This window comes from Pinus tabuliformis, chromosome 8 (genome assembly GCF_031772625.1).
Source record: "Pinus tabuliformis cultivar Carrire ecotype Pingquan chromosome 8, CPIR1, whole genome shotgun sequence".
NCBI lineage: Eukaryota > Viridiplantae > Streptophyta > Pinopsida > Pinales > Pinaceae > Pinus > Pinus tabuliformis.
Genome location: NC_142294.1, coordinates 1,029,052,512 through 1,029,065,294, shown reverse-complemented (window position 1 = coordinate 1,029,065,294; position 12,783 = coordinate 1,029,052,512). Strand labels below are relative to the sequence as shown.

The window sequence follows — 12,783 nt, the reverse complement described above, 5'->3', positions numbered from 1 at the left end:
CAGACGACACTTGTTTGCCCCCAGTCGCTTTTGGCTCCTTCTTCTTCTTCTCTTTCTTATTCTTTTCCTTCTTCTCCTTAGGAACCTGGTTTTTTGTTTTACCAGTTCCGTCAAGCGAAGAGGAAGGAGGAGAGGAAGAATTAGAGGAAGTAGAAGGCTGGTGGGCAACTCTGGACTGGTCTAACTGTTGATTCGACTGTTCAGGAATAGTGGTGTTCTGAACGACATTGGTTGAGAAGAGCGAGACCGGCAAGCCAATTGTCAGTCCTGGAAGCGACAATGTGGCCATATGGGGCGCACCAACATCTCCCCATGAGGAGAAGGGACCAATATTTCCACCAAGGGGAATTCCTTGGTCGGTGGGTTCCATTTTCTCAAGCTTAAAGATCAACGCAGGAAAAAGGGGTGATTGCTCCGTTTAAAATAAATTTTAACGACGCTTTAGACACAACTTGCTTTTTCAATTTTAAAGAGTCGAGAAAAAGCTAAAGATGACTCTAGTCTCCTTCGATGTTTTAACGAGCCCGAAGTGACAAATACTCGGATGGACTTTTTCCGTTATAGAGTCTGAAAAAGGCCAAAAGTAACTGCTCTGGAGTTCTAGGTAGAGGGTGTGCCAAACTTTTCACAAAACCGCAGAATACTTTTTAAGGTACGAGCGGTCAATCTTCCTGAATGCTGTGTTCAGTGAATTGCGATCAGTAGGGCGGCCGACATGGCTTCCTAAGGATAAAGGTTTTATGCCTATAAGGGTCTCCCAATATATACTCGACGGTACGTGGGAGCATAGTCCGTACTGGCGCTATTGTCCCTCAGGAGGAATCACCCAACCATCAGCGAGATCGACAGTCACCAGGTTTTACGACGTCGGAACACGTCTCTAGCCTAGACCTCTATGTTGTGCGTTAAGTTACAAAGCATTGTTAAGTTCATTCAATTTATTTTAGGTTGATCTTTCTTAGAAGTTTGCCTTTTTGGATCACCACGAGATGTATGATACAATTCCTAAATGCAGTCTAAAGATGATAAGCAAGCTTTTATATCTTTTCAACAATGAAAATCCTAGTTACAAGGGGAAAAGGAAGATACAATTTTTCTCAAAGAGAATAGAGCACACTGTAATGCACTTTCCCCTAAATCAACACATGCAAACTATCAAAATGCAAATGCACAAATGCATGTATTTGTTTTTGCTTTCTTAATATTGATGCCTAAAAAGAAAGCTGTTGTACAAATTTGAATTCGATTTCAAGTGAAAACATAAACAAGTTCCTTTTTCAAAATCAAAAAGACGATTACGACACCTTATGATTTACTTGTTTCGACACTAGAAATGCATAAATTCAAACCAAACGACAAAAGTAAAAGCTAAATCAACTATGAACAACAAACAAACTCACTCCTAAGATCAAAACGACACTTACGACAGGTCTAGATCTAAGGGCGACAGTATGACTAGTTTACTTTCGTAATGGGAAACTGCAAATGATGTAACAAATACACAAAGAACAAATACAGTTTCTTTATACAACTGAGGCGGAATTGAGGCAAAGAAAAGGGGTTTCAGATGGGTACACTGACTGATAACAGGCTGCAAAAACAGAGATGAAACTGAGCAAAAGGAAGCAGGGAACCACAGCTGCACAAGGCAAAGACTGATCAGCGCACTCCCAACACAGAGGTTTTGACATTCAGCGCAGGTAGCCTTCACGGGACCTGCGTTGAAATGCAGAACCTCTTCACAGAGTCTGCGCTGAAGCAGAAACGAGAGTTGTTTCTAGGTTCTGGGTTACGGTTTGCAGTTAAATCAACAGTTTTTGGCCGGATCAAAGCTATCAATTAGGTACAATTAGGAGGATGATTTATAGGAGGACTAAGATCTATCACAAAGGGCTGTTAGAGCACTTGTGGATCAGTTTGTTCAGATCATAAAAACAGGCCCAGTGATTGGACTAGAGTGGCAGATCTCTACTTTGCACTTGAAAATGGCAAGTGCATTTCGATTCGGCACTCCTGAGTTTATGAGAAGAACAACACCAGAAACACAAATAAACCAACAAGATACGATCCCCAGCGGAGTCGCCAATTTGTTGTTGGGAAAAGTATCCAATACGGAATGCCCCTATCCCACTCTAAGAGGTGATAGTGCCTTAGCAACAAACAGGTAAACTTATTCAAGTATTCTTCTTTATGGAATGTAAGTGAGGAAGAAGGATCTAACTAACCTGTATCTTCCGCTAGTTTGTCGATCCAAATCACTCCTCTCTTCAGTAGCTCCCAACTTCTTGCTCCTTCACCGGCCCAGCTTCACCGAATTCCTGCAAGATCAAAAGAGAGAGAAACTACACAAAGATACAGATATACATTCATAAAAAGCTCAAGATTAGATTAAGCTAAACATGTAAGCATAACAAAACATCATTGGTATACAACCTGTAGGAGAAACTCAAATAGTTTATTGACAAGATAATAAAGTCCAGGAGGAGATACAACCAACTGAGTTCCGATCCAGCATCTACCTCCCAGCAAAGGAATCCCTTCCTCTCCTCCAACAAAGCATAAATCACCCAATGTGCTAAACTCAATCTCAAACCAACAGCAATTCTCTGCAAAGTACAAAATTCTAGCCTCCTGAACCTCTGGGTGAGAGATCCATATATAGATGTGAGCAGAGAGGATGAGTCAACTCATGTTTTGACTTGTGGCTTCTCTCTGTCAGTTCTTGCTTCCACTTGGAGGTTGAGAACCTCTTACTCATCACTAGTCGAATTCATTGAGGCAAGTTTCATTGGAGAAGATTCTGGAAGCTTCCAGGGTCTTTCCACCTCGTTGAATGAACTTGCCATTTGTCATTTCCCGCTCAGCGCACCCTGGTAGTGCTTCTACCTGCGTTGCAGTGCACCTAGCCAGTGTAATCTCTGCATTTCAGCGCAGACAGCTAGTGGAGCCTCTGAATTGATCCTGAATTAACTGTTTCTAAGTGGTTTTTGGTGGAGAACTTCTGGGAGAAGCTGTCATTGGTTGACCTTTTTCATTTAGGAGTTGTAACAACATCATTAGGGACTTTGGATCCCTTGAATTATGGACATTTCATGCCTATAGCTGTAATGCACAAAAATGTCTATAACACCCCTTCATTGCATTGGGTGTAGTAGGGGTGTCACAAGATGGGGCAGCAACCCCCCTGTCGGGGGGTTTGACGGGGGCGGTAACCCTCCTATGTGGGGTCTAAGGCAACGCCCTGTGAAATTATGTTTTGGACCCTATATTAGGTGGGCAGACCTACCTATGGTTTTGTGCATGGATTTCGCACATGGTTTTGGGCACGATTATTTTTGGTCGATTGTATTTTGTAGATCTAGTCAAGGGAACTACCATTATGTTCTAATCCAAGGTTAATGGATTGGAATTTGTGGATGCTTCGACATGTATATAGATGTATTGTAACATTGAAAGGAACATAATGAAAAATCAATCTGGTAGTCCCGGTTTTGGGATTAAGGGAAAATCTCTGTGTATATTTATTTTATGTGTTATGCTCTCACCCTTTTTTATTTTATGTTTTTAAAATTCATATGCAGGTAATTTATGTATGGGGTTAAAACCTACAATAGGCTCATTTACATCATATATATCTCTTATTATACTTTAATTTGAGTATGCTTACCATAATATGGTAGCCAAAGATGTGATCGATCTATTGAAAAATATCCATTTAGCTTTTTAGACTAATCCCTACTTAATAAAAAACCATGTGACTCAAAAATATCAACAACCACTATATCTATAATCTCGTGCACTTTTAGGTTATATAAAAGTCTAATAAGTAAACCTTTTAATTTAACTATTACGTTAACATTTAAGCGATCAATTTTGAACAATCTAAGTAGTCGTTTTATTGGGTTCTACATTCAATTTATTTCATATTAGATATTGCATAATGTCAGAGGATGCCTTAGAATCAACCAAGAAATTATTTACAATATGATTATAAATTTCAAATGTTAATTTGCAACAACTTATTCTTCTACTATGTTAATTTAGATAATTCAAAAACTAAAATATTCGTTGTCCTTTTCTTTAAATATTCTACCAAACCATACTCTAAATTATTTGTAATTACAATGGATTTACCTACATTGGAATTCATTTATTACTAGAAGTTTTACACAGAGGATAAGAACTTGAAGGAGATCCTAAGGTGGATGAGGAAGGACATTTGTGTCTTGTTTGAACAACACAAACTTCCTCTAACTCCTCTTCATCTTCATCAATAACAACTCTATAAATTTCCAAGAAAATGTTGTTTGATAGATCTGGATCTTGGGGGGCCAAGATCTGAGAAACTGAAATGCTGAGAATGAAGAAGAAAATATTTAAGGAATCTCTTTATTAAAATAATAAAAAATAGCTACAACTCCATTGTGGTGGACAAATATGTCCTTTTACAAAGTGAGGCTTGTTATTTATAGCCTTCTTGAGTTACAATACCATGGGTAGATACCATGGGTAAATACCATGGCTGGATGCCACTTTCTATTTAGATCAATCCTCCCTCCTTAGGAAGAAATGGCCCCCATTACATAAATTTCCCTGCCAAGGATATTTTTTTAAATACTATCCAATAAAGAGAAGGATTTTTATGTGGTTGACCCATAATCGTGGGTTTGTGGGTGACCCTTAACCATGATGAACACAAATCTGAGGATATAGATACCCTATAATGCTTGTGGGCTAATTGTGATATAAATGTGTGCGACCTAGAAAATGGACTTTGATGGCAAGGGTTTTGTTTGGTTGACCTATAATCGTGGGTTTATGGGTGACCCATAACCATGATGAGAGAATGTGTGAGGATAAAGATACCTTGTAATGCTTGTGGTCCAATTATGATACTAACAGTGTATGACCTACCAAATGGACCTCAAGATAGTTTTCTTGTTGGTATACCAAGGAATTATAGAAATATGGTGCCTTATCTTTGTATATTCTCACTATCTAATTAGATGTCGTAAAGGATTTCTCAAAGTACTCAAGTTTCACATTTGTGATTCCCATTGTTTTAATTTGATAGTCCCACAATGACATTACCTTGGCATCAAGAGGGGTTTTTTCTGCAACCAGAATTATGCTACAAGATATTCAGAAAAGATATCCCAATCACCATGGGAACCCCTAGCTTCCAAATTAATATATGGAAACGTATGATACAAATCTCCAACATGCCCAGTCTAGCTTGTAAACAGGTAATGTATCAAGAAGTATGATTCCAGAAGGATGTCGAATGCTACTAGAGAGCTTAAGGAGAATGATTCAGATGAATGTGCAATATTAGTAACTTTCGAGTCTAACAATCCACAAGCACCATGATGTACCTCCCTCGTATAATTTCTATTATTTCCATTGCCATCATAAACATCTGAGATGAAACCTAGAAGACAAACTCCAATCATCACCAAGAAGACCGATGTGTAGAAATGGGCACTAACACAATTGCTTCTTTTGTCTAGCTTTGCAGGATGAATGCAACTTAGAAGAATTTGGAGTGGCCTTGCATTGATTTCATGGCTCTTGGCCACCTCAATATCATACAAAATTACAACCAATAAGGAAACGAAAAGGAAATAGCCAATGGGCAAGTTGATGAGGAGAAAATTATAAATCATGTCATAATACTTCAATCCAATAAACTATGATACAGTGGGAACCGAAATAGAGGAATGAACACCATAATAGACCCCCACTAAATTTATCCAAATTACAATGATCCTAGGATAGACATGTCCATAAATATGGATCCTACAATCATACATATTGCAAGACTACCATCCGTACAGATCTTAGAATGCCTACCTTCCTTATAAAAATCTCAGAGATGGACCCTTCTCCAAAGAATCCCCATATACTATTGAGAGAAAAAAAATGGACACATCATCATAGCCCATGGAAAGGATGATTTAGCCAGCATTATTGATTACAAACATGTCTATTCCCACACCACAAAGAATCACAGAAAAAAAATGATAAGTCAAACTTTTGTATCACCTAAATATTGCATTATCCTCACATATGTGAGGAGGATTAGGAATGCATATAGTCTGGTTCTTAGTGTTTTTTCTTTGTGAAGGCAATTGTTTTGTAGAAATGGTTTCAACCTTAGCTTACACATATATTTCAAGGTTTTATCCACCCTTTTCTTCCTCCATATTCATTAATAATGACTCTCTAACTTGTTTTTTTTTCCATATCTTAGGATTCCCTATTGTCAGAATTCGATTTCTAAAAAGATGGAATCAATTTATCACCTCTATAATACCTTTCTCTAAAGAAAATATTTAGAGGAACGACTAGAGGTACTCCAAGAAGAATGAGAAAAAAGCCCAAAAAAAGGATTGAAGGCACAATCCAGTGATTTCCAGTTATATTAAAGGCAAGAAATAAGAAACCACAATGATTTGTATGACACCGAATGTAGAGAAGCTCTCAGCTTCTTATTTTTCTTCTCTTTCCTCAGTGGAATAAGGAACATGACACATAAATATCATGGAGGTCATACACATGATTCCTTTAAAATCCTCAGCATCTTGTCGTCGCTCTTGGCCCTTTGGCAGAAGACCCTCATGCAGTTTGGGTCACAAATGATGTCATCACCTCCATGAATAACCAACATGGGAAAGGTCACCTATTTGAATCTCGACTGAAAATTTCACCAAAAACTGATGAGCTCTAACACAATGGTAGGTCGTGGGCACTCCATCGTCTATCCTGGGCTAGCCACAAATAGGCAACTGGTCACAGCTAGGAAGTGCTTCCACTACTCCCTAAATGAGACCAATGAGATCTAGCAATAGATGTGCATCATCTACCACATCAAGATTGCCCAGGCTAAGGCAGTGAGAAGGTACTCCAGTGGCTGGGAGGCTTGAAATTTGGGGAGATGTTGTACATGGTGTTGTTGAACATCACACCAACTCAGACATCTAGTTGGTTAAGAAGTCCAATAACGATGAATGTTGAAGCAATGGATGCATGTGGAGCTTGTCAAAGAATCCATGACTTGGGTGTTTAAGGGCATAAATGCATAACCCTTTCTTGGTGATGTCGATGGATGTTAGTTAGATGGCCTACTTGCTCTCCCCCATGAATCCATGCATGATAGCCACTAGGCCCCTTTATTCCTACATAAATTTTGTGTTCATCCACGTGGTGTTGTTACCTCCCTTGCAAAATAATATGCACATCTACCAATAGGGAAAATGTCGAACCTTTTGGCTGAGCACAAGCCATTTTGCACCATAGCCCATAAACCCTTTAAGAGAATTAATCAACAAAATGAGTGAGGTAGGTAAATAATCAGAACAAAAACCCTATTTCAAGACAAAAGGTTTTCCTGACACCCTTGGTGATGCTGAGATTACTCAACTCAACCTGGTTCACATCAAGAATAGATTTAAGAGCCACAAAATAGTTAAAGAAGGTGTAATTCCTCCTAGCAATGGCTTGTAACCAGATGGTCATAATGAACCCAACCCACTATGATACAACTGATCTAGATCTTAGAGGAGGGGGGGGGGGGAGAATATATGAGGAATTGAAATGTTTAGAAAGAAGAAGAAAATACTTAAAGAAACTCTTTATTAAAATAATGAGAAATAACTACAACTACATTGTGGTAGAAAATATGTCCTTTTACAAAGTGAGGTCTGTTATTTGTAGCCTTATTGAGTTACAATACCATGGGTAAATACCATGGGTAGATACCATGGGTAGATACCATGGGTAGATATGATGGAAAGAGAAATTGGGGGCAACCAAAATCCCTTTTCCTTAAAAAAAATATCGATCTTGAGGCCTGCGGGTTATAGCCCACTAAGCCTATCAAAAGCATTTCTTTAGGCCTTAAGCCTTTAAACCGTGGACTTACATTGGACCGGAACCATATAACTTTATCGGGGATTTTGTTACTATCAGGATCATTACTTATTGGCGTTCAAGCCTTAAACCCCACAAACCATTTGACTACCATAATACGGAATACACAAAAACCATGGAGTTCCCGCTCTGAACACATATACTAGACTTGAAATATTATTAGCCCGATTCCATAATTCGTCGGTTCGCACTCCGAACCTTCTGATCGCCAATCGACGCCTATCGGCGATATCTCCATATCGCTCATCGATGTATTGGCCATTTCTCATCCTCAGTCCAAGTCCTTTGGCATCCCCAATATGTGATCACCAACCGCATCTAGACTATCGATCTGGACTCTTGATCCCACGGTCCATGATCCATCGGGTTATCATAGTCGCTCTGCTCGATGGTTGAGGTCCGATAATGCCCTAAGGGCTCCATCGATACGATATGATTTGGACCGTTGATCTCACAGATCTAACGGCTCCTGTGTGTTCTTGCTGCTTCTCCTTAACTTAATCTCACTTGGTTTCTTTGATGGATTCTATGTTAAAACACATTTTTGCCACAGACTGCCAAAGCACGCATAACTTCCACAACACAATTAACTCGATTAAATCAATGGGTCGCCATCGATCCTTATGGTGATCAATGGTCAATCAACACACTCACAATTCGGATTTAAGCCCTCAGCACATATATACATAACAAAATTGGAAAGGGACATAATACGCAGACACACGGAAAACCCACAGAACACATATCTATCATACATATACAGACGATTACAAGCTAAGGCATTTCAGCCTTAGAACAAGCTCTCCTTCGACTACATTATACTTATCTCTGTTCCCATAAATCTTTAACAATCGCTCTATATTCCTCTCACACACACAGTCTCTCTTTTTATAAGAGATTACAACAATCGTGGTCATTTAAGATGCATGAATTACTCAAAAAACCCCTAAATTCTCTATATGCATACATATGGTAGACAATTACATTAATTAAGTCTTATAGAGACTTAGCCATTCCATCAATATAGCTTTGTTTTAAACAGAATTGTCCCTGTTTTCTCGGTGGTCCACATCTTCCTCTTCACTCTGCTTTGGATTCCTCTTTAATGAGGAGTGTCAGATGCTCCTACATCATGATACCATGGGTGGATGCCACTTTCCATTCAAATCATTAATGGTTCAAGGATCTCTTCTTCTTCATGTTCCTCACTAGTTCAATGATTTACTTCTTCTTCCTCAATCTCAATGAACAATTTTCACATGTTTACAAAGGCTTGACAATTATTTTTTGAATGGGTAGCATTATGTGCTCTATAGAAATCATCTTAAGAAAAATCGTCATGATTAAGCTCATGAGCATAAGGATTTTGATTTGTAGGAGGTGGATTATTTTTTCTCATGAATGGTATCCTTAGTCTCCTATAAGATGGACCTTCTCCTGAGTTTTTCTTTAAATTTATTATATCATTTGATAATTCTTTTTATTATAATTTGTAAACATTCCAAGTCAAAAGATATTTTTTTTTATCTTAAGTAATTTTAGCAATTGTTGGTTTTTTAACATTAGAGAACTTTTTGTTTTTACTTATGTTGAAGATTCACTAGCAATGTTAAGCATTTGAGTTTCAATTGTTAATGTTTTGGCTAAAGTATTTCTACTGGATCTTTTCACAAAAGTGGCAATGCTTGAAGAAATAGCTATGGTATAAAAATCTATGAGGATATTTACAACATGTCCTCAGTTTTCAAGGATTTTATTCAGTAATGTTAAAAATCATTAATTGAAGTCTTAAATTTTTTCCTTTTTATTCTTTTAATTTTGGAAATTTCTAAAACTAAAGTGGCAAGTGTTTTGTCTTCACCAATTTTTGTAATAGAAGAAGTTTCAAAATCATTCCAGTTATAATTGTACCTAGAGGAAGAGAAAAGTACCATGTTGATGTTTTACCTTCAAATGTCGAAGGAAATAACCTACAAACTACATATTCATTTTCAATGTTCATCGAATTAACTACTAATATAAATTTACTTGCATGGTCTTTTAGTGATTCTTTTAGACAATCAAATTTTGGTAAATACTTCTCTAGATGTTTTGGTAAATCGTGTTTTTAACCTAGAACAACCACTTGGTGCTAAAAAGGTCTTCTCAGATTTTGACCAGCCATCTGTTTGGGTGGTGATGGAGATCTTCTTAGGCTTTGTGATTGTAAAGCTCTAGGGGTGTGTTGAAGATTGTGTTTAGGTGACTGTTGAGGAGAACATGGAGGAATTTCAAGTGGAGAAGGTGGTTTTCCCGCACTACTAAACAATACAATATTTAATTCACTCATATTAGCTTTATCTTGTGCAACTTGACATAAATTTGAACTTAACACTTTAGAAATATTTACATACCTAACTATTCTTGTCTTGGATTTTAACCTTTTTGTCGAATAGTAAATTCAATAGGAGATTGACCAAGTTTATTTCTATAAGCTTCGCTAAGAATTCATGATTGTTGCACTTGAGCTGCTGCATAATCAAACCACCAACTTTCTGATGTTGTTATTATATTACTATTTGGATTGAAATGTTGTAATATGTGTACTTTGTGATTCTAATTTATTTTTTGAAGTAAATGATTTGATGGTTCTAATATTCCTACTTTAGAATGTTGTGAATAATGTGATACTTCCTTGTATTGTCTCATGGTTTTCCCCTTCTGAGAAGGAGTTGGGGATTTTTGGGATGGATTAACTATTCACGATTCCCTTGTTTCCATTTAAAAACATGACCCTCATTCTATTGCCAAATATTGATGATAGTCGAAAATGACCCCACCAAAACAAACTAAGAATATCACCATATCAAGGTCTCAATTAGACCTATACTCATTTGGCATGGAAATTTTCACCGGTATGTGGGCCCAATTGCGTCTAAGCCAAAGGGATAATATATGACCAAACACTAATATAAACTAACTATTTTAACTTATATTTATATTCTAACTAATAAGTATTGTATATTCTTATATAGTGAGGAACAGATTACGAATAATTTCAGATACAAAAGAAAGAATAATAACAGGATTTAGGAAACAATTCACCAAATCAAGCAATGAATAAGTTCAAATACAATAACTTAACTATTACAAATAAATAGTTATTTGAAACAATGGGTAATGTATTATGTTCCTGATTACTTTCCACTAAGAAATCATAACAAAATAAAAACAAGAAATAAACTTAAAAAATCATAAACTTACACAAATGAATTGTGTAAGAATATTGGTTTACACCATCAATTTCCCAACAAAATATTTTCTTTCAACCTAAATTATTTGACTAATAAAAGTATACTACTACCATACTATGCTTTCTAGCCATAAAATATTTAATTACTCTTTAAACCGTGACACAAATGTATAGGTCCCAATTCTGGATTTTTCAACTCATAGTTCTTTAAAATTATATTCAAATTGATAACATTAGATAGGCTTTATTATAGAGTTTTCAACCCCTTTCTTGTAGAAAGAGTTGGTATTTATACTCATTTATCTTCGTCAGTCAAATGCTTCAAACCTTTTTTGCTACAATAACCACAATAATTGAGCAAACAATTATTGAGAAAATATTTTAATTATTTTCTTGATTAATAATATTTTTATAAGTTTTCTCCATTTCAATTAAAGATTTCTTTTTTCATGATCCAAAATGTTGAACATATCTTATCTTTTATTGGTCCATGAACATGAGATATCTCCTTTTAGTCTTTTCCTTTGTTCATGCTTTTAGCCTTCGAGATTATTTCCTTTAGCCAAAGAATCTACAAAAATAAAATAAAATAAGCAAAGCTAGTGTTTAGTATAGGTTCATTCAGAAAAATAAAATAAAATTAATCTATAACAACATACAATAATTTATTCATTGTTTCAATGATTTTTCCTTTTATGATTTAAAATCAAATTTGATTCAATGTCTTTGAGGTTAAATCCATTTTAGATAGGTTGTAGACATAAATAATAGTTACATCAAAAGTTTATCATCCACCTTAAACTTGTATAGTTGTGTTAATTTATACCGCATTGGTCAAGTAAAACTTAAAATACTCATTTATAATATTTTACCAACCCACTACTTGTGTCTTATGGTGCATAGCATGGCTTAAATGAATCTTAGTCAAATTTTAGTTCAAACATTTGTTAACAATTTGACCTCAATATGTATGACAACCCAAACACACAAGATGAAATGCCAATTTTAAAGGATGGCTTGGAAAATGATTTAGCAGTCAATTTCACAATCTAAAATAGATCTATATATATTACATTCACCCAAATATCTAGATATACAAGAAACCAAATGTTATGAAGTGTTACTTGTAGATTGATCCTGGTCTGGATATAACACAAGTGAAAACTCATCCAACATCCATCATCTAGGACATGAAAGTGTCAATCTCTAATGGATCTTTGTAGATCCAAATACAACACAAGTGAAAACTCATCTAACATGTGAGACATCAAAGTGTCAAGCCCTAATGGTTCCTCCTAGATCTAGACATATTTGAAACTTGAAGTGAACTAGTATTTGGGTTTCTGACCTTTCAACAATGCATTACCACACATTGAGTCCTAGATCTAGATGTTATCTTCCAAAGTTGAGTTAATATGGCATCTAGGAATTAAGAATTTGTGTGGATACAAATTTCTCTTTATTCTGGTTGTAATGTGATCATTACTACATCAACATTCCAACGCATTTGTCAAGTTCACATAAATCAATAAAACAATGCCAAGTGGAATGGCACAAAATAAGTGCCATGTAAGTATTTGAACTCAATAACCTACTATATCATCAATGAATGAAAAAAA

General features: G+C 36.2%; 1 pseudogene; it reads right to left on the bottom strand.

Annotated features, from left to right (window-relative positions):
• LOC149238885 (uncharacterized) overlaps positions 1 to 8,201 on the bottom strand; it is a 40,794-nt pseudogene extending 32,593 nt beyond the window's left edge.
• Between the last annotated feature and the right edge of the window lie 4,582 nt (positions 8,202 to 12,783).